The sequence below is a fragment of the Gymnodraco acuticeps genome, unplaced genomic scaffold (assembly GCF_902827175.1).
Source record: "Gymnodraco acuticeps unplaced genomic scaffold, fGymAcu1.1, whole genome shotgun sequence".
Taxonomy (NCBI): domain Eukaryota; kingdom Metazoa; phylum Chordata; class Actinopteri; order Perciformes; family Bathydraconidae; genus Gymnodraco; species Gymnodraco acuticeps.
Genome location: NW_022992206.1, coordinates 936,542 through 960,596, shown reverse-complemented (window position 1 = coordinate 960,596; position 24,055 = coordinate 936,542). Strand labels below are relative to the sequence as shown.

The following is a 24,055-nucleotide window of genomic DNA, read 5'->3' as shown; positions in this document are numbered from 1 at the left end:
CATGTGTCTTCAGCAGAAGATCTAGACTTTGATTGCTATATTTTCAGTTAATATTGACCTTACTGAGCTTTAGCCATATCCGCTGCCTATCATAAAAAATGTTAAGTACAGTGAACCTTTCTAAATATACAGTAGTAAAGAGACAAACCCACCAGCATTATAGTAGCCAAATTCTTGTTTGTGGGCTGTATATATAAAATTGACTTGAAAAAGTTGCTGATTTTAGAGTACTGGCACCTTTTTCATTCCAATTCAAGCACTGCATTGCTACCTTTAGTTCAGGGTAAGGTGAGTTGCAGTGTTGGGTGTAACGTGTTACAGTATGGAGTTTCAATAACGTATTACTTGCATTACTAATGCAGTCCGGGTAATTACTACCCATTACAATGCTCAGTAACTAACGCAGTTTCAAGCTTCAACACAGCGTTACCTGAAATGAATGGCGCCAACTCATTTCTAATATGCAAAAGACAAACAAATGCGTCTATGATGTATTTTCGATCAGACGAGATCTCTCTCCCGTCTGTGCGAGGGGGCAGGGCAGTTTACACACACGCAGCTGCTACATAGCGGAGCACACTGCGGAGGTGGCGGAGAGAACGCGCTCCGAGGTGTGGTTAAACTTGACCCGTCTCGACGTGGAGAATGGTCGTTGCCAAAAGTGCAATAAGAGTTTAGCAATTTGTCTAAACATTTATCAAAAGTGCAGCACATTCAGACGGAGGAATGCACCGTTTTCGACTGTCTAGCAGCTCTGTAGCCCCATCCACGAGTAACGTTTCCACGTCAGGTGTTCTGTATGCTAGCAGCAACACACGGAGTTAACTAAATTATACAAACATGGGTTAATGATTAGAGGTAACTGAGTTATTTATTTTGTTAAAAAAAGAACAGCTGTGGGGCCACACCTCCCCTTTCTGCCCTTCAGTGCCTCTCTCCGGGCCTAGAATCTTTCCCACGCCGTTTTCCGGGAACAATAGTCAAAGCCGTCAGGTGCAGCATAGGCAAGACGAGAAGATTTGTCATAACTTTAACGAAAACGTCTGCTCCCACCCATATTGTACATTCCTCCACATCTGCAGTTTCTGCAAGGACGCTCATCCGATGTCTGTATGCCCCAGGCACAACCGCAGCTTTGCCACTACCTCGCGCCAGGAACCACGTGGCAAATAATCTTTCGAACCATCCCCCCCTACCCCCATTAACGCCACACATTAGCAGCGGCCGTATCTACTCACTCAGACACTCAATGAGTCTTCTTTGTTTGTTTTTTTATTCACGGATGCTTCCCCATCCGTGGTTCTGGGGGGTTTCTTTCAGGGAGAAAGAGAAGTTCATGTAAGATGATAGAAGACAGTCTAATCACCCAATCAAGTGCATCTATGTCTCACCGTGGCGTAATTAAACTGCTAATTAAGCTAGTCCCATATCATGTTTCAGTATTCACCTAAGCATACATAATTTTATGCTGCGCATATTGCACTCATTTATATTTTGGTTTCAGGCTCACATGGCTTATGATAAGCCAGGGTATGACATTCATGTATCATTGTACTCAAGCTAACAGCTGCATTACATTGTCAACATCTCCCTCTTCGCCCGGACATCGGCTCGTGCCGGCAATCCAAGATCTCTTCAGTTTACCTATGGTAAACATGCATATAACTGGTGGTGGTGTCTTAATAGCATTTCAGGGCTTCGTCCAGGATAGGTGCAGCAACCCTGCCGCAATCAAGGTAATTATTCCTCATCCCTACAACAACCAGACGGCCATCCAAGATCTCTCTTACCTGGTATTGATGCATTTTAGTGGTAGTGTTCATCTGTGTATGTTTAACCCTGCATCGCAGGTCATCGACCATCGTGTCGGCAATGTTTAGTGGTAGTGTTCAAGTAAGCCCGGCGCTGATTCCGGCCGTCGACCTCCGGGTCAGCATCTTATGATGTACAGTAAGCCCGGCAGCGATTCCGGCCGTTGTTTAGTGGTAGTACGTAAGCCCGGCACTGATTCCGGCTCTCGGGTCAAGCATCTTATGATGTACAGTAAGCCCGGCAGTGATTCCGGCCGTTGTTTAGTGGTAGTGTTCTCGTAAGTCCGGTGCTGATTCCGGCCGTCGACCTTTGGGTCAGCATCTTATGATGTACAGTAAGCCCGGCAGTGATTCCGGCCGATTGTTTAATCCACATGTTAATCTCTCATTTCATCCATAGATCACCGCAGTCAGCCCACAAGGTAAGAAACTCATTACAGCTCAGTATGTCATACTTCACTTCTTTGGGGGTTTCTTCGGAGCGGTTCTTTCCCTCCTGAATGATTATCCTGCAAACCGGGGACTAATCGCCAAACACCATTCCATTATCCTGTTGTATTATCATGGCAATCATTTCATTCATATATCCTCATCCCTGCAACAACTCGGACGGTGGTCCTCCTCCGCTTTCTCATCCTACATTCGCCCTAACCTCAATGCCGTGCTGGCTATCCAAAGGTCTCCAACCTTAAAATTGGTACGTATGCATATAACTGGTGGTGGTTCCTAGCATGTCAGCACGTATGTCGCCCCGCGGCTCATGTTTATTCCTGCATATCTAACCCTGTATGTCCAGGTTGTAAAACCTTCGGGTCTGTATAAATGTGTCCCTGCTAAGGCAGGTTGCCCCGCACGTTCGGGAAGCCCTGCACGTTCCGGGCGCCCCGCACGTCCGGTGCGTCCGGGATGCCCCGTTCGCCCGGGATGCCCCGTACGTCCGGGACGCCCCGTACGTCCGGGATGCCCTGTATGTCCGGGATGCCCCGTACGTCCGGGACGCCCCGTACGTCCGGGACGCCCCGTACGTCCGGGACGCCCCGTACGTCCGGGACGCCCCGTACGTCCGGGACGCCCCGTACGTCCGGGACGCCCTGTACGTCCGGGACGTCCAGGATGCCCCGTATGTCCAGTATGTCCAGGATGCCCCGTACGTCCAGGATGCCCCGTACGTCCGGGAAGCCCCGTATGTCCGGGTCGTTAACCTCCGGTCCGTATAATGTGTCCCTGCTAAAGTCAGGTTGCCCCGCACGTTCGGGAAGCCCTGCATGTTCCGGGCGCCCCGCACGTCGGGTCGCTCGGTGCGTCCGGGATGCCCCGTACGTCCGGGACGCCCTGTATGTCCAGGATGCCCTGTATGTCCAGGATGCCCCGTACGTCCGGGATGCCCTGTACGTCCAGGATGCCCCGTCCGGGATGCCCCGTACGTCCGGGATGCCCCGTACGTCCGGGAAGCCCTGTATGTCCAGGAAGGATGCCCGGGAGGCATCAGATGTTTAAATTCTCACATGTATTAACCTCTCATTTCCATCCATAGATTTCCACTGCATCCCACAAGGTAAGATTCTTCACGTTCAGTACTTCATACTTCATTCTTTTGGGGGTTCATCGGAAACGGTTCTTCCCTTCCCGATTGATATCCTACAAAACCTGGGCCTAATCGCCAAAACACCATTTCATTCACTTGTTATAAACTGTCATCATTATGTTTCATTTATATAATGTGACCGATAATAAATATGTATTCCATACATCACGTCTCTCCTGATTGAAATTAAGCTTAGCGCAAGTTCAGACAGGAAGACCTATCACTCCGTATTGCACGTCATGGCAATACTCGCTCCCTGCACTAAATGACAGGGAGCGCCACTCCTCAGCTAACCTATCACTCCCCGCCATTTACAAGCCTAATTATCGCACCTGTTAATCCCTCTATATATGCTCTCCCCTTTCCTATCAGCTGTCTTCCAGGTGTCCACGCGCAACCCTCCTCCACCCCTTCGCCTCCTGCTTTCAACTCAGGGCCAAGCTTAACCTTCTCCCTTCCAACCGGACCTAACCACTTATCACCACCACCACCAGTGTCTATACCCAGGGGGGTTCATCGGAAACGGTTCTTCCCTTCCCGATTGATATCCTACAAAACCTGGGCCTAATCGCCAAAACACCATTTCATTCACTTGTTATGAACTGTCATCATTATGTTTCATTTATATAATGTGACCGATAATAAATATGTATTCCATACATCACGTCTCTCCTGATTGAAATGGAGAATGGCTTTTATATCCAAAGTTGAAAAAAAGAAATCACTGCAATAAGCAAACTGTCTTTTGGGTATACATGAATACTGAAGATACTGCACATTTTCTAAATCAATGAACCATCATCCAGATCACTGATGCCTATAATATTTCCCATGGAAGGATATACAGATTTTACACTTACTGATCACATATAGAAAAAAGAACTTCAATGCCTTGAAGACATGAAGATTTCATCTCTTGAGAGATGGACGTTACTAGGGCAGCAACTTCGTTTCATTATTGATTCATCTGCAGATTATTTTCTGATTAGATCAATTTGTATATAAAACAAACATGTGTGATAATTTAACAAATAATTTCCCAGAGCCCAAGGGGATATCTTCAAGAAGTGATTGATCATTCTACACGAATTATCTGCTTTCATTTTTTCACCGCTTAGTCCGTTATGAGATGTAGATTATATATATTAAAATGTTGTGAAAATGCTGGTGAGGTGCATAATGGGGATTTTAAATGTCTAAGATATCTACAGTTCATTAGTTAGCTCATCTACAGTCCACATTCTTGACACTCTCATTTCCTCCCTTTTTTTCCCTTTTTCTGAGACACACAATGCATGCATATAGTATATAGACACAAAATGTGCTATTCCCAGCAATCATGTATGTACATATCTACACCCTGTTAATTCCCGGAGCAGAAATAGGCTCTGACGGAACAATCTCCCTCCACGCGGTAACAGAATAGAGCTCTAGACATTGGTTTCCAGCAGAGTGGGTTGAAGCCTCGGATCAGCAGCGGCTGAGATTCATTGAAAGCGTATTGGAAGTGACAAGGTCCTTTGAATACACCCAACTATCTCCTACTGAGTGAGAAGTACTTTTTCAGAGTTGATTCACTGCAGGTTCACTTTAACTGCTGCAGAGCAGATGACAACTGGAAAACCAGCCAACTCACCTTAGCCCCCATCACCAAATAGGAACCAGCATATCTAACATCACACACAGACACGTAGGAGTCTGCCAGCATACCTCGGTATAGGTGAAAGAAAAAAAGTTTAGCTGTAAAAAATTGAAGAGTTTGAAAAACAGTTCTGCAAGACTGCATTTTTCGAGACAGATGTCATCAAACTTCATGTTTGCACAAAAGAAGAGCTGGTGGGGAGTCTGTCTCCGTCAGACTGAAGACAGCGAGACAATCTGAAGAGTATCTTGAGATGCAACTGAAGGAAAAACATTACCTCACAAGATTACATCGAGCACTATCGTGTTAATCAGCTGGTTTTGTCTGCTTTCAGATAGTTATAGTGTTTCCTCTTTGAACAGGGTGTAAGTAAATCATTTGTTTTATCTAAAAGATCTGTTCTTTAGGTGAGGGCTGGTTGTAGCCTCTGAATAAATCATTTCAAAATACCACCATCATTCTTGAAAACCCATGAATCCCATTTTAATCAAGCATCAGTGTTAAGGCAGGCCACCTTTCAGAGCTTTATTCACCATGACATGTAGTGATGTAGTAACTGAATACAAAGTGCAGTATTAGCATACTCAGTGAAATCTGGTTGCACATTATCACTGTTTCTTTGTAGATATTTTTTCCAGAACTCAGCTGTAATACTGCACGTAACTCAGACTTGACTTGTGTCTCATGTTACAATCCTCCAAGATTGACTGTATCCAACCTCAGTTTAAGTTTGCTTTTGAGATACTGCATTAAGAAGACAACATGCGTGTGTATATGGTATTTTCATGTAATGGCATACCACAATAAGCATGTACAACACAGACCTACACACGGAAAATAAGCAACAACAAAATGTCAAAGAGAGCTGCGAGAATGACTGAGATTTGTATCAGGAGAACAACCTTTCCTCAGGTGCGGCGTATTACGTTTCTGAATGGACTATGAATTCATTTCAAAAGGCCATACAGTAACCTTCAGGCAAATAAGAGTGTATACGTAAGCTACAGCAGCAGCAACATATGCAGTAACACCTTTATCCTGATAAGCCAAAAACCTTACAATTATAAAAAAATGTATGCACATTAAAGGTGACCATTTTGCAACTTTAATAATGGAGATTTAATTGAATGAGTATTCTCGACTGAATTATTATTAAATAAGAACATTTGAATGTGCAGAAGGAGACATATCGTGGGTGTTTGCTTACATCTTGTTTGCTCGCTTCACCTACACATCTGTCACCATGACTATATTTGAAGTGTACAGACCTTTTTTGATATTTAAGAAAGTGTTGCAACATGCAAACATGTTTGAAGGAGGTCTAAGGACAACTTTGTGTTTTACAGTCTATGGTTTTAACAGAAGGGAAATAGTGTGTTAAGAGTAATACAAACAGAATATTTGTTCACTAAGAAATATGTATTGCTTTTAATCAACTTAAACCAGACCAAATGCACTTTACCTGAAATTGTAATACTGATATGCTCTCCTTGAAAAAACAATGTGTTTTCCAGACCAGCCCCTACATCTTGAAACACACAATGTGATAGCACTTCCTCATTAGAAATGTTGCAGCTCTAGTCCAAGTCTTTTACAGTCCAATCAGTATGGCAAAAGGGACATTATAAATACAAACAAGGACATCTGAAATGAAAATGTATATTTATTTTCAGCAGATTATTCCCCTCTTCATCTTTTGAGACCTGAGCAGCTGCTCGATGCCGAGCCAAGGAGATGTGCTTTCGCCGTGCTCTCACAGATGGGCAGGAGGAGCTCTCTAATTGACACTCCAGCATGTTGATGCTGCACAGCAGATCAATAGGACGGTGGTGGAAGGCTGCCCGGAGGAAAACGAATAGAGAGAGCGGGGCTAAGCTGTGCACAAGGACTGCAGAGCTTAGAAGAGGCTGCCACTATCTTTCCAGCAAAAGAAAGAAACTGAGTGATAAGAGACTTAAAAGGATGCATATATAAGAATGGTTCTCACTATTCATGCTGCTCTTTGTATTGCAATCTGCAAGACAATTAGTACACTCAAATGAGCGATCTGTCACTGATCTGCTTATTCAGAACATTAACTCAGCTATTCTAGCCTGGAACATGTTGACACTGATCTGATAGAAAGCATTCAATGTATAGTTTTTGACCGTCACTTTAATTTGTTTTTGCCACAAATGGCGTTATACTGTATCTATGTGCCAATCTGTATTCAGCCTCCATAGTAGCATCAGGTGAGCCTAGTTTTTATGTATTTTAATTTAAATAATGTTTTTGTTGTTTCCCTGGCATATAATGGCAAGAAACTACAAAAAAACCACACCATCAAAATGAACACTGGTATTGCCGTCGACTATCACGCAAATATTTATCTTCAACAGTATCAGAATTGCCTTGGATTTTGCAATAACCAAAACTGAAGTGGTAACTCCTTGTTATCATCACTTATTTTGGAAATTGATTAGTATATTAGTACTGATTCATTGATTGGTGTTACCAATTAAACATTTGTTTCTGTATTTCTAATGCCGATAGCTTGACCGAATTGACAATTGTATTAATATTACATGAATACAAAGTAACCATACAGACATATTTTGTATTACTTGGTTTTTGGAGCCAAGGCAGAATGTATCAAAGTTAGCGCTGAGCTTCAGTGTGCAATGTTCAAAACAACAGATAAAGCCAGAAATCTAGGTGTAGTCATGGACTCTGACCTGAGTTTCAACAGTCACATTAAAACAGTTACTAAATCAGCCTACTATCACCTAAAGAATATATCCAGGATTAAAAGACTAATGTCACAGCAGGATTTGGAAAAACTTGTCCATGCTTTTATCTTCAGTAGACTCGACTACTGTAATGGTGTCTTCGCAGGTCTCACTAAAAAATCTATTAGGAAGCTGCAGCTAATTCAGAACGCTGCTGCTCGAGTCCTCACTAACACTAAGAAAGTGGATCACATCACTCCAGTTCTGAAGTCTTTACACTGGCTTCCTGTGTGTCAAAGAATAGATTTCAAAATACTGCTGCTGGTTTATAAAGCACTGAATGGTTTAGGCCCAAAATACATTTCTGACCTCCTGCTAAATTATGAACCATCCAGATCTCTCAGGTCTTCAGGGACTGGTCAGCCTTCTGTCCCCAGAGTCAGAACTAAACATGGAGAAGCAGCGTTCAGTTATTATGCTCCAAATATCTGGAACAAACTCCCAGAAACCTGCAGGTCCGCTGCAACTCTGACTACTTTTAAATCCAGACTAAAGACTTTTCTTTTTGTCGCTGCTTTTAATTGAAACTGAGCCGTTGTGTTCATCAGTAAAGTGGAACTTCTGTGTGAACTATTCATATCTTAAACTGCACTGTAACTTTGTATTCATGTATTTTTTCTTTTAATGTTTCTTTTATTATCTTTTACTGTTTTTAAATGCCTTTGTCTGAATGTCTTTCATTTTTTTTTGTAAAGCACCTTGAATTGCCTTGTGTTGAAAGGTGCTATATAAATAAACTTGCCTTGCTTTACTTGAGTGCTGCCAATTGTTCCGCCTTTTCCTTCACTAATGGCCCACATGGCGTGAGGTTTTCCCGCCTTTCAGCAGATTAACAGCTGCCATTTGACACAGCTCCCCGTTCCTTGTGCTAGATGGTGATCGAATGGCTCTAGCGGTATTTAGGGAGGTGGACAACCTCGCAATGGCACAGGCATTACTGGACCATTATCAATTCACTTGACGTGTAGCTCCAACCCCAGATATATGTTCTCTGCACGCATTTATTTTCTGAAGACCACACAAAGTGGCAAGAGAAACTCTTCATTTTTTTGTTGCATTGTTTTTGGTAGTTTTTCTTAGCTTTGAGGAAAATATGTTGGTCAAAGAGAAAATTACATCCTTTTTTAGGACATTACTTTAAAGGTCCCATGTCATGGCCATTTCTACTGATCATAATTCCATTGTTGAGGTCTACTAGAATAGATTTACATTGTTCAATGTTCCAAACTCACATTGGTTTCTCATACAGCATCTCTGTATAGTATGTATTCACTCTCTGTCCTAAACGGCTCGTTCGAGCTCCTGCCCTCCCCCCCCCTCCCTATGAGCCCACTGTGCTCTGATTCGTCAGCTCGCCCACTCTGTTCTGATGAGTCCACCACCGTTACAGCGGAACATCAGTGATTATGTTTTACAATGGCGTTTGTTAGCAACCAGAAAATGACACCAGTAAGGACAAACAGATAAGAATGCTGCGTGGGGTCTGGGTGCCGTGTTGGCGGGACGTTGCGGGGCTCACTGCTCCGCCCTTTGAGGCTCGAGGAGCGGACAGTGTGAGCTGTATTACTGGTGTAGTTTCCTGGTTGCTGCGTGGGGTCTGCGAGACAGCGAGACACGGCGAAACTATAAAGATAAAGCTGAGTGTGCCGGCGAAACTCCGCGGAGTATCGCCGCTGAGAAAAGATACGGCTGAGTGTTTCTCCGCGATCCCAACTTGTCTATTACCAATGTTCAGGGAGCTCTATGCTCAACGCTAAAGGTCCCCCCACTGCGTTTGATAGTGACGCCAAGGGATCCTGGTGTGTGAAGAGCTCCACGGATTGGTCCATTTGGACCAATAGGTCCATTTGGGCCGTCGTTATGTCACTTGGTACCCGGAATAATCAAAAAATCTCCAACGAGGCGTTCTGGGGCAGCATAGACAGGTATTTTCTGTGTTTTACTCGTTACAGGGTGTACTTTGAGGGTTTGTGACTCTGCAGACCGTTTACATGCAGAAAAAGCTACTTAACACACGAGGGGACGGGTAATAACCAGAAAAGCATGCCATGGGACCTTTAATGTGTACTAAGCACCAGGCGCAGGTAGCCCATTGGAAAGCTGACAGGGGTTAAGTAAAAAAAAAGAAACCACTTGATCTTTTAAGGCAAATACATATTTTTTAACTGCTATGTTATTTTCATTTAATTTGTAGTTCAACGACTTGTTTACATGCTGCTGAGACACAACACTTTCCCAAATTGGGATCCATAAAGTAAATATAATCTAACCTAATTAGTCGATAAGGAAGAATTCTTTCCCAGGAGTTTTAATCCATCATCCTCCAACACTAGGTATCACTGAAAGCTATTTCTACTGTATGAAGCGCAGCAAATCTTTACATTGGAGAAACAGTGGCTGTTGCTTGAAATGACACCTACAGTATGGAATAAAAATGTCAATCAATCTGTTTCTGCTATGAAGTTTAACAATTTAAAATTATACATCATCAATGTGAGAATCATAATCATGCAAATGTTGGTGATATTTTACATGGGTCTATATTTTTCTTAAGATAGGAATTTATCAAGAAGTATAATCATTTCCATCACTGCACAATTGCTGCTACAGTATGTGCATAATTTCACCAGAGAAAATCTGAAGGCCTTCATACGCCTCCACACATCACTGGAGAAAAGAAGTCTTGATGAACAGAGTCTTTATTGCTAACTGTCACACTGTGGATTTAAGACAAAGAGCGATCCTGATACCAGTTTGTGTAAGACCTCAAAAAAGAAAGAAGCCTCCACTCACTCAGATCTCAGAAACTCAACGTGGGGTTTCTTCTCTCCAATGTTTCAACACTGTTTTATTTTGAAGATGCAGCTCCTCAGCCACGCCTGCAGCTGAGAAGAAGGGCTGCACAATTAATTCATCGTTATCGCGATATCAACATTTGTGATAGACTCATCGCAAAGACTGCTCGAACTGCGATAAATGATAGCCTATACCATGTGCCAAGCATTCATGCTCTTCTTGTTAATATATTTGACCAATCAGATGAAGCCTTAGTGCTCTAGATGTCCCGCCCCCCCCATATAGAAGTCAGGCTATTGGCCGAGCCGGTAAAGCCCATGTTAGCGGAACATAGTGAAGGCTAAAGGGAGAGAGACGAGTGATACAAAATAAAATAAGATAAAAAAGACAGATCTTCTGTTATTGGGAAGTATGTTTGTTTCAAGAAAGATTACATTTTATAACGGGTTTTCCAATTAGTCATGACGAACACTTGCGGCAACCACCAGAGGAAACAGGAGGCAGCCTCTGAGCCGCGGCTAAAACCATGCTGCTTTGTTATTAATTCATATTCTGAATTATGATGAAGTAGAGAGAGACGCCCCAGTCACCGGCCGATTGAAAAAGTGTTTTACTACGGGCACAGCCGTAGTGCCGAATGATCGCAGGTGTACATTGACAACATTGGACTTGAACACGTAGAAAAACCAGTGTGTTCTGTTACAGCTAAGTTGACTCTTGTTTGCATTTTCTGGGCTATTCTTTGTGTGGCTGTTGTGCCTAGTCGTGGTCCCTTTAAGAATCAGGATGACATCATCAGATGGGTGTGTCAGGTGATCATTAGAGAGGAAATAGGCAAAGCATGGCTCTGTGAGCAATGTGTTATTGTTTGTTAGAAATCCAGCTACATCTGCATACGTCTTAATGCCTTTGATCGCATCGTATGTAAGTATTGTTTATGTTATTAACAATTACAGATGATTATTTTTAGGAAATATTGTATTCTGTGGTGTTTAATGCTGGAGATCTTCCGAGTTGTCTCAATATTGTACAAGGCTAATGCAAGGAGAGTTAAATGAATAAATGTACAAATGGCTGATTATATGTTTAAAATATGATGCCATTTATAACTGTTTAAGTTCTAGAATTACAATAAATACATTAAAAAGCTTAGAGTAAATATAACAAGGCAATTCAAGTAATGTTAAAGCTGTGTTGATTTATATACATTGTGCATATTTGTGTATGTAGAAATGATCATAGAATTGATTATATTTTGTCTTGTTTATTTTTAGTTTCACACCTTCCTTATATCATTAAACCTGTGGGCAAAGGATTCACGTCTTCAGAGTCTTGGTGTACGGAGGGAGTTTATCTGGCTGTTAAGATATATACACACTACATATACCGGGGACAGCACAGTGAAAATACGGCATTCTAGCGGGCAGGACAACGCAGTGTAAGCTGGCAGACAATGACAGCATCTTCACATACAGCCACTGGATGACCGTCAAAACAGTGTCTAAAGAGAGGTACACTATCAGACGGTGCCATGACAGAAAAGGCTTCTTCGCTAAACACGCGCTCCCGTGTTTCAGGCTCCCAACTACGATCAAGAGCATCATCAACTGGGTCCGCTGCAGTCAGGGCACGAGCGAGAGCAGAAGCAGCTAAAGCACGTCTTTCCTACGCCGAAGAGGAAATTAATCTAAGGCTGGATAAAGCTAAGTTGGAAGCATCTATGGAAATGCTCAACATACAGACAGAGACAGCTGCTGCTATAGCTGAAGCAGAAGTATTTGAAGCTGCTGAGGATTTAGACATTGAGAAAGAAAGGAGTAAAAAAATGTTAAGCTGTGTATCATTGGAAGCAGCATTACGCACACAGCAATATGTTGCTGACCAAGCCAAAATAACGGAGGCTAAACCTCAACTAAGTGATCATTATGTACCAGCAATTACAAAGCCAAGTCCTGGCGACAGCATTTCACATTCACAGCTCAAACCAGAAGCCAAACCTTTCATTCTCCATCAAACCAATCCTGGATCCCAATCACCTCATATTACCTCACAGCAGCCTGGCATCAATGGAGACGAGTGTGCTCGTGGTTCGCGCAATGTAAAGTTTGAGAACAACCGTTGTACTCCTGGACAGTATTACAGGCCTCAAAACCATAGTGGTAATCCTTCCTCATCGCCCCATCCCATGTCTCCAAATTACAATCACGACGACTCAAACCTGAATGACTTTGTGAGATATTTTGCACGGCACAAGCTTGTTGCTACAGGTTTGCTTCAATTCAATGAAAAACCTCAGAATTAGAGAGCATGGAAACGGTCTTTCCAGACCGCAACCCGGGGTTTAAACCTGACACCAAGTGAGGAGATGGATCTTCTGCACAGGTGGCTTGGTAACGAGGCAAGACAACATGTCGAACAGATAACAGCAATACACATAAATCACCCTGAAGCAGGATTAGCAATGACATGGGACAGACTCGAGCGAACATATGGCTCACCAGAAGTCATTGAAGACACTCTGTTCAAACGCATTGACATCTTTCCTAAAATAACAAATCAAGATGATTCCAAACTGACAAAGTTAAGTGATCTATTAATGGAACTTCAATCTGCCAAAGCAGAAGGAGACTTGCCTGGTCTCTCCTTCCTCGACACAGCCAGAGGCATCAACCCAATAGTTCAGAAGCTTCCATTCGGTCTGCAGGAAAAGTGGGCATCAGTCGGTGCATCCTACAAGCGGTAAAATCTTGTCCACTATCCACCCTTTGACTTCTTCGTGAACTTTGTCAGCCAGGAGGCTATCATGAGGAATGATCCAAGCTTCAACTTTGCCTCCCACACCGACACAGCTAAACAGAATGATAAGACAGGTTGGAAACCAAACAAATATCGGGAGGTCTCTGTCCACAAAACAGAGATCTTCCCCGGAGTCGTTACTGAAACCGGTGAGCCCCCAACGAGATCTGAGGACTTTGATAAAATGTGTCCGATACATGAAAAGCCACATCCACTCCGCAAATGTCGTACATTCCGAGCAAAGCCCATTGATGAGCGTAAGGCATTCCTAAAAGAGAATAATGTGTGCTTCAGATGCTGTTCTTCATCATAACATTTCGCGAAGAACTGTAAAATGAAAATTCAATGTTTTGAATGCAAAAGTGAAAGACACCATACAGCACTTCACCCTGGACCCGCACCCTGGATGGAGGAGGTGGTCCCTGCTCCAGAGCATGGCGGGGAGGAGGAGAACACTTCACCTCCTCCTCATGTCACCACCAAATGCACAAACGTCTGTGGCGGAGATCTGGCAGGTAGATCCTGCTCCAAAATATGTCTTGTAAATGTATATCCATCAGGCCACAAAGACAAAGCAATTAAACTGTATGCAATTTTGGACGAACAGAGCAACAGATCATTAGTTCGTTCACAGTTCTTTGAAATGTTCAGTGACCAAAGTCTGAGAACATGTGCTGGAGTGAAGGAATCAGCAGGAAGAAGAGCCAGTGGCTATGAAGTTGAGTCTCTGGATTGAACTGTCCACATCTCATTACCCAGCCTCATAGAATGCAATGACATTCCTAACAACAGAAATGAGATCCCAACCCCTGATGTGGCTCTCAATCATGCACACCTCAAGTCAGTGGCGCACCTCATCCCAGACATTGACCCACAAGCCCCTATCATGCTTCTCCTAGGTCGGGACGTTATCAGAGTTCATAAGGTTCGCAAACAGATGAATGGCTCACACAACCAGCCTCATGCTCAAAAGTTAGATCTGGGGTGGGTCATTATAGGCAATGTTTGTCTAGAAAGCGTCAACAAACCATTGACGATCAACAGCTTCTACACGAAAACCACAGAACTAGAGTGTCCTATTCTCCAAGTCACTCAGGATTCAGATGGGAAAACCTCCTGTGATGCTGACCACCTTGGAAGTACTGTGCCCAATCTGGACCATTTGCCTTTTGTGCCGACAGATCAGAACCCCACAGATCATGTAACACGTTTGGTGGCTCCAGGTCATTTAAAAGACACTAACTGGCTGACTGGACCCAAGTTTCTGTCCAAGCCAAAGCCAAGTATCTCTGAGAGCACCATGATCGTGTGGATCCGAGTCCAGACCCAGATATCCGGCTTCAAGTGTCTACTTTGAGCACTGCAACAGCTCACAAGCAGCTTGGTTCCCAGCGATCTACCAAGTCCTCTTTATGGGAGTCACTCACTCCTTCTGTTACTCGCCTCTTGCACATCGCATGTGTGTTCAAGGCAACCCCAAAAAAGAACAGTTATCGTAAGGGCTGGCATTGCTGCGAGGCAGAATTCACTGTTGAGGAATCCAATCAGGCCGCAGATATCATCATTCAAGCATGCAAGAAGTGGCAGTCAAATCAAGTACCAAGATATGAATGGCCTCTTCGACTGACAACACAGACTTTTCCTAACAAAAACGGGAAGTTGCATCAGGTCGAGGTGAAGGTCATCGAACCAGGAGGGACTTCGCTCTTTCTTAGGCCTGTTGCAGAGATGGTGCCTCTTCTCCCCCCAGATGGCTAGGTAATGGAAGTGTTCTAGATTTGGGTGACGTGTATCACGTCAGACGGGGAGTGTTCTGTTTCAGCTAAGTTGACTCTTGTTTGCATTTTCTGGGCTATTCTTTGTGTGGCTATTGTGCCTAGTCGTGGTCCTTTTAAGAATCAGGATGACATCATCAGATGGGTGTGTCAGGTGATCATTAGAGAGGAAATAGGCAAAGTATGGCTCTGTGAGCAATGTGTTATTGTCAGTGTTGGGACTAACGCGTTACAAGTAACGCGTTACTGTAACGTCGTTATTTTTGGCAGTAACTAGTACTCTAACGCATTACTTTTTAAATTCAGTAACTCAGTTACCGTTACTACATGGTGCGTTACTCCGTTAGTTTTTTTATATAGTCAACAGCCAGGCGAACAGAGATGAGAACTGTACTTAAGTACAGTACTTGAGTAAATGTACTTAGATACTTCCTGTGTCACATGCGGAGACGGGCTGTGGGCGTGTTTGTGTTGTTTACTAACAAGACTATCATGGCGGCGGCGGAGCTCAAGTCTAGTTTCTCCACCTGGAGATATTCTCACTATTTCACTTTTGTCGAGCACAAAGAAAAGAAAGTTTCTGTTAAATGTAAGTTGTGTCCTGGCGGGTCAAAGATCCTATCTACTGCCCAAACCAGTAATTAAAATCTCTTAAAACAAATGCAAAAACAACATGCTGGGACGAAGCTAGTAGCTAAGACCACAGAGACTCAGCCGACGCCACTCCACCTCCACCTAAGCAACAGCGGCTGGATTTTAACCAAGGGACTGCTGGCCAGGGAAAAGTCGATAAAGCCATTGGACGGTATGTTGTAGAACACATGCAGGCTATTGCTACAGTGGAGTCACCCGCTTTCAGGGAGCTAGTTAGCATGATAGCATGTCCGGGCGGCACACGGCATATGGGACGGAAAACTTTTTCCAACTACCTGGAGAAAGAATATACAAAAATGGAAAGCCAGCTAATATCGATGCAATCCAGATTGCATATAAGGCATGTCAAGTTGATCAACAGATTGTATTATTCTCCAATGCAATAACAGTACTGAAATGAAGGCTATAAGGGCATTAATGGGAGCCCTTTTTTCAAGTAACTAAAACGTTACTTTTCACAGTAACGCATTACTTTTGGGTTTAAGTAACTAGTAAAGTAACTGAGTTACTTTTGACATGTAACTAGTAATGGTAACTAGTTACTGGTTTTCAGTAACTAGCACAACACTGGTTATTGTTTGTTAGAAATCCAGCTACATCTGCATACGTCTTAATGCCTTTGATCGCATCGTATGTAAGTATTGTTTATGTTATTAACAATTACAGATGATTATTTTTAGGAAATATTGTATTCTGTGGTGTTTAATGCTGGAGATCTTCCGAGTTGTCTCAATATTGTACAAGGCTAATGCAAGGAGAGTTAAATGAATAAATGTACAAATGGCTGATTATATGTTTAAAATATGATGCCATTTATAACTGTTTAAGTTCTAGAATTACAATAAATACATTAAAAAGCTTACAGTAAATATAACAAGGCAATTCAATTAATGTTAAAGCTGTGTTGATTTATATACATTGTGCATATTTGTGTATGTAGAAATGATCATAGAATTGATTATATTTTGTCTTGTTTATTTTTTGTTTCACACCTTCCTTATATCATTAAACCTGTGGGCAAAGGATTCACGTCTTCAGAGTCTTGGTGTACGGAGGGAGTTTATCTGGCTGTTAAGATATATACACACTACATATACCGGGGACAGCACACAGTGTGTAGGTCCTTTTGTGTAAACCACAAATTCAAATATTTAAACTATATATATATATATATATTGTTGGATTGGAATTAATGTTTGTAATGTTTTCAGTTTCTGCATAGTCTAATGTCTGGGGTTATGTTGGCAATGAATCCAGGGCAGAAAGACATTAACAATGTATTTTAAGTATTTGTTTAAATATCGCAAGTGATATGGTGATCGCAATATTCAACAGTGTTGTCACATATTGCAAGTGTTCCTGATATCGTGGAGCCCTACTGGCAGGCCCGGACTGGCCATCGGGAGGACCGGGAGGTTTCCCGATGGCCTGGCCTGCTAAGAGGCCTGCTGGCCTGAAGACCTTTTTTTTTTTATGTAGGCCTATGTATTGTGAACGCAACGCTGCGCAAATGTGGGTCTGACTCTGCCTCACAGAGGGTGACTGGCTGTCTACATGATGTGGCCTGCCGACATGGCCACTTTCATACAGATCATACTAATGCCCTCGATTGGTCTCTGTGTGTCATTCAAGCTCGGGAGGGTGTGTGTTATGTGTGGCGCGAGCGAGTGAGATAAAGCACGCGCACCAGTTACGTGTATTGTTGTTGTTGTTAGCATCTGGTGCTAGCTAGCTGCACTAACGGATATAAGGAGCTTTTTCAACCACAAGGTGGAGGGAGAGTCCTCTGCTGTCAGACTGAGAGACTGATAACTACAGCTCAGGTGAGGTAAAGGACTCTCTGAGTGTTTAGATAGTTAACTTAGTCCAAGTTATCCCAGTGGGTCTCAAACGGTTTGGTCACCATTTATGTAAACACATATTTCCATTTGAGGGGGGAGTGATTAGTAAAATATGCATGAATAATAAAAAATAAAAAAAACGTTAACTAGGTGAAAAAAGGTAAGATAAACTATTAAAACTTGTTGAGAGCTAAAACTAGTCTTTGCTGCTGCCTCAAATAGGAGCAGGGGGGAGACAGGAGAGGCTGGTTCAGGAGCCCAGACACACTCACAACTATAAATGAACCAAAAACAAATAAATAAACAAGTTTCAATGTTTTTCCATATTGGATATGGGATGTTATTGGCTATGGCCATGTTCTTATGATTTTATGATTATTTAAATGTATACAGTTCTGTTTCATATGGGTGTAGTCTCTTTATTTCCCCCTCAAAGTGCACCAGATTGATGCATTTAAGTCCAACATTAAAAACAAATCTTACCGGGGGAGCATGCCCCCGGACCCCCCTATAAGAGTTGAGGTCCACCCCCACTTAAAATATGTTCACATAGGTTCCTAAATAGATTTGCACATTTTTTTAAATAGTAACCCATGTCCATATGTTTATTTTTGGGTAGTAGATTTAGAGGGCTATCACTACGGGCAGCAATGCTGTAAATATTGACAAATAAATCCAGCAAAATGGCACAAAAAACTGGTAGTGGCCTGACTGGGTGTATAATTCCCGGCCTGACTTATTGTCCCAGTCCGGCCCTGCCTACTGGGAAGTGTTTCCTATACCTTACAATAATACTACAATTGCCAGAGTAAACAGTTGTCAGAGTAACAGTGCATACTGTAATAGAGTTATTTATAAAGTCATTATCAATCAATCAATCAATGTTTATTTATATAGCCCAATATCACAAATGTTCCATTTGTCTCAGTGGTCTTCACAGTGTGTACAGAATATCAGTATGACAATACGACACCCTCTGTCCTTAGACCCTCACATCGTACAAGGAAAAACTTCCGAAGAAAACCCACAGTTTAAAGGGAAAAATGGGAGAAACCTCAGGGAGAGCAACAGAGGAGGGATCCCTCTCCCAGGACGGACAGACGTGCAATAGATGCCGTGTGTAAATTGAAAAGATAATACATTTGCAACATAGGTAGTCCAAATGTTTGGAAATGCATGTGTGTATAATAGGAAGATGAATCCACGAGGATATCCATCCAGGACCTATGATCCGGGACCACAGCCACGACTCAAGATCCAGGGCTCGCGATCCAGGACAGAGGAGCGCAGGATCATCCATGACTCCGGATCCCGGCGTATATAGACACCAAAAAGAAAGACATTTGGGGAAGCTGGGTTAATCGGAACATTACACTTTAGGTAAAGCTTTCTAGAAAATCACCTGAGGATTTCAGTAAGCTCTTATTACAACACTTGTTTGGTTCAATGTGGCCACATTTGTATTCTACACCAGCAGGTAGAAGAGCAAGAATACAACAAATCAGAATCAATTTACACAGTAATTCCTCGATCAACATTTATTGAGTGTGATCATCATAACAATCCTGAGGGAAATCAGCAAGGAAAAGTGTTTCTCTTTTAACAATAATCACTGTATCAGTATCAATTTCAGAAAATGTCTAGCACACTTGAATCTAACTTTTAATTATGATGTCAAGACATTTTCAAAATGGAGATTCAATACAGAAAACAGTTTATTGTCTCTAGTTTCTGCAAAAGGGTTGATTCTTAAAGGGGCCCTATTATGTTTTTGGGGGTGAAACACAGGTGATGGGGATCAGATATGCAGGCTTCAGTCATATGCTGTTAAGGGTTTTTTGGGTTTTCCCTTTCCTGTAGTGTGTTATAGGCTCTGTAGATGTAAATGGTCTGCAAAGGCAAAAACCCCCAGAGCTTTCTCATAAAAATCATGAAAATTCTCTTCCTAATTTTCTATAAACCAGGTTTATATTTAAATACAAAATCATAAAGAAAAGGGAGCAAATCTTCCAGTTGGAAAAGTTGGAAACTTTTGGAAAGCATATGAATCATCAGTGATAGTGTATGCAGAAAAGTATTTTTGGTGGTAAATGTAGAAATAAGAAGAGAGAAGGATAAGAAGTACAATCTAAAAAACTAAATATAAATGTGAGTTCCTCAAAAATGAAGTAATAAAACCGGAAGATAAAGATTGATGGGATCATGTCCAGTATGATGCATATATGTTCCGCACTGCTGCCAGGTGTCTACTAGGAAAAGCATTTTTTTACTGAAAAAAACATATATGATTGAAATGATCCCAATCTTTTTCCCATGACATCTGATGTATTTTGTGACTTTTGGATAGGAAGAGGGATGGGAATGTAGACCTTGAATAGTTTGCCTCTGGGGCACATTAATTACCGAAACAGCAAAATGCAGTTGGCAGCTGTGATTTATTTATAACCCAGATATGTGGTAAATCTTGCTAAGACATGATATTATGCAATAGCTGAGGGTGGCTGTTTGATTTCCCTTTGCTGAGAACCCTGAGGAAACACGGGTGCAATTCATCTCCTAAAATATCAACTTTATGACAACTACACAAGAGAGCCGCTCTACTTCTGGGCCGAAATGTTAGGACATGCAAACAAGGCGTATTACTACCGAGGCCAGAGCTGTGATTTTCCAACACAGCAGATATGATGCCGTTGTTTTGAAGATAGTGTAAGTCATTTGGAAGACAAGGTTGAGGAAAAGAGAGTGCTGAAGAAATAGGCCAATCCCAATTGTGTTGTTTACTTCTTGCGATGCACTGGATGCTTTTTGTGCAGGCTAATGGATAAATGGACTGAAATGTGAGAACAAGCCTTGAATCTCTGCCGTTGAAGAGCGGAGGGAGAAATCTAATGCTGCTTAAACAGGATGAAGATGCTCTAAGGGGGATTCAGAGGGGTATACAAAATGTTGACTTCTCCTTCACTGATTCAATGACTAACATTTCGCTATAATGATGAAACAAACTCCCCCATATTCCTCCGTTGCCAGCCTTCGTCTACACAGTCTTATCCTTTATTCACAAAGGGCTCCTATTCTTGTTTAGGCTCTCCTTTTGAGGAGAAGAAGCGACATCTCTACTTGGTATTCATCACCACTACCAGGTCTCCTCCTTACAAAGCTTTCAATTCCTACCCATCATCACATGCACACCTTGGGGCCCTGGATTGAACATGATTCAGAGGACAGGCTTGCATTTTGAATCTACAGGTTAAGATATATATCCAAGCGTCCTGGTGTCTCGAAGCCTCTGGCACTGAAGGGCGGCCCTCTCTCACTAGCTGCCCTTCTGTGAGGCTGGTTAATGGTCCAGTAAAAAGATGGCATGATGTGAACCATCTCCAGCCTCCTGTTGACTCTAAGCGCTAAATGGTAATGATGCAAAGCATATACTTCATATACGTTTCTTTTTTAAGAATATGAGCTACAACAACAGCTTAGTATGTACACAGCTGGAATGTAAAGACAGACTATGTCACAAGCCATCAATGTCAAGCGTGTCCTAGAAAATGTCTGTGTTAAGGGAGGGAGGGGGGGGGAGGGAGGGGGGGGGGGGTCACAGTCGATACAGCAGGCTGCTACTTCTCAGACACATTGATTGATTTACTGTATCTGTTGAGCTAGACCTGTCTGTCTGTCAGGATTAAGGAATGTGTGTCTTATCAAACCTGTACCCATGAGAGATGTGTCTCCAACAGTCTCTGGAAGCTGCAACACATGGAAAACTAGGGCATATAAGTAAGAATAATCAGTTTGGAGGTAAAGTCTGCATGAGATTGTTCAAGATCGTAGGAACAATTCATAAACAGCAGCAACATAAACAGGTATTGGCGGTGTTGGTCTCAATTTGACCTCAAATCTCTTATGAAACCTTGTACATGCACTGTTGGGGAAAATAAACAAAACATGTAACAGCCACCTTCGCAAACAATACACAAACTTCAAATCTCCTGCACCTGATACGAAATGCCTAAGTCCCAGGTGACTCCAGGGAGAAAATCAAGAAAGCCTCTTCTGAGTAGTTTGTATCTGAAAGAAGACACAGAATGGCCTGATTATGTGAGAACTCTTTGCATCTTTTACTTATTTTTGAAGCACATAAGGGCTACAACAAAGGACTATAAGAGAAGATGATGGGTGAAGTTTGGGGAGACAATGGGCAACAGGCTAACAAACAGCTACTTGTATTCCAAATGTCAACATATCGTAAACAGATCACAAAATATAAAACAATAAACAGAAACGACTCCCACTAAACAGTTTGTGTTATTAAATACGGAGAAAATAGTTGGAAAATGTCAGCATGTTGGATAAAAATGCCAAAATCGAGCTCAACTTTCCAGAGCTTTGCCAATTAATTTTAATAGTGACCTGCCGAGGCTGTCCCACAGAGCTTAAATACATTCAATACGTTCACCCAAAACTGACTGTAAGATGGTACTAGCCTACATTTAGCTGGAAAAATAAAACCAATATGATATTCACATTAGATTAAGACAATACAAATAAAATGTGTATATCACACCCAAATGTAAACCACATGCTGTGCCTTCCTAAAATACAAACCACAAATCATTCATTCACAAATTACAAGCCAAAATCCACTGTTGCATTGATTTCTTTGAATTATACATAATAGTTTTTATTATGTCTTTCCTCATGTTTACGTGTTCATTTCATCTCTTAAAGAATGTGCATTATATATTGTTTACTGTGTCTTTGGTGTATCAGTGTAATGCCTTGTTGGCTTTACATTGCAAAGTATGCAGCAATATTGCAAAGTGTATTCCTCAATAAAGTATCTTATCTTACATTACCAGCTTACATTCATCGAATACCTAATGCATGTATCAGATAAATACATGACTTACACACTATCCCTCAATTCCTCTATTCCCTAAATAGTAAAACAAAGCTAATATCTCAGAGGATAATAGCCGATGATATATCCAAGGTAACAAACCAGACCATGGTATAGCATGCAAACAGTAAACAGGTGGCTTGACCCAATGGTGGGTCTATGTACTCATTAATAACCACTGACAAGGTCAGCACATTAACTGTAAAGAGACACAAACTACAGCCAGAATAATATGAACCGCACAATTAGGCAATATAGCCTCAACAACAGCATTAACATCCACCCAGTTTATAGACGGTGCCACGGCGGGCTGCTTTACCGTCCGTAAAGTCAACAAACGACACATGAGGGGTGCATTTACTCACCGTCCGTCACTGAGTAAGAATAGTCTTTCATGGCGGGAGAGAGTTGAATGGTCTCCAAATCTTTCGTATAGCCTACTTTCTTTTAAACTACGGGACTCCATAGATATTTTAGCTAAGTGGCCAAATGTTTCACCTATTCCCCCCTATTCGTCTTCTTATGTCGTCTCAAGTCTAGTTTTAGAGAAGTAAAGGCTCCCTTGAAATACACTTTGTATTGTAGTCAATGGTTAGTAATTTTGGAGAGTATAATCCCTCTTGTATTCAAGTACAATAATTTGCTTCCTGCTAGCTCGAGAAGCAAATAACTAACTGCTAGTTATCTAACGTTAGCTAAACCTTGAGATGTTTCATTTAAGTAGTGTTTCTAATTACTTCCCGTTACGTTAAATTACATGAGGTCAACGCTGGGCAGACCTGAATTAACGTTACAGAAATTACGTTTATATTTCTTAAATATTCACGTCTGTTTAGTTAGTTCCTACCATGCTATGTTCTAAGTAAAAGTTGCTTACTTCATGTAATTGCCGGCTGGCATGTAGGCTACTGCACGTTTCCTCCAGGGAGTGTTGTTTGTCCAGAAACACAAATTAAATGAAAAGTATTTTCGAAAGAAAAATAAAAGGACATTCCATGTGATCGATAATATTCTACAAAAAGGAATAGCTTAAATAATATGGCTCACTAAACTCTTTCATGGCATCATGGCAACATTTATAAAGTTACTGTTTTACAACTGTTTCCACAAATGTGCGTGTGTGTGTGTGTGTGTGTGTGTGTGTGTGTGTGTGTGTGTGTGTGTGTGTGTGTGTGTGTGTGTGTGTGTGTGTGTGTGTGTGTGTGTGTGTGCGTGTGTGCCTTCTGTAGACACACACACCCCCCGCCACCGCCGCCGTCCTCCGCGGCATTATAATGTCCGTCTTTTCACTGAATTGTCGTCTTGAAAAGGGTACTCACAACAATTCCGCAACAACTTCATCTTCACCTGTTGCACTTGTCATTTCAACGTTAAAAACAATAAAACGGCATGAATTGCTTCGTCGCATTCTAGATCCTCTGTCTCGAGCCAGTTAACTAGCGGGCCTTCTAGAATACCCTGGAACCGAGGGAAACTCTGAAAGAATACGC

The 24,055-nt window shown here is 42.1% G+C and overlaps 1 protein-coding gene across 2 annotated transcripts in view; it reads right to left on the bottom strand.

The window, feature by feature from the left end:
- LOC117539523 (metabotropic glutamate receptor 4-like) overlaps window positions 1-24,055 on the bottom strand; it is a 221,139-nt gene that overhangs the window by 170,073 nt on the left and 27,011 nt on the right. The window contains exon 1 of one of the 2 annotated variants that reach the window (XM_034205719.1): window positions 21,661-21,679. The exons of the other annotated variant lie outside the window; for it this stretch is intronic. The gene's annotated coding sequence lies outside the window, so the exon portion shown is untranslated. Of the gene's footprint in view, window positions 1-21,660; window positions 21,680-24,055 lie in introns of those variants that run through there. 2 annotated transcript variants of the gene reach the window in all.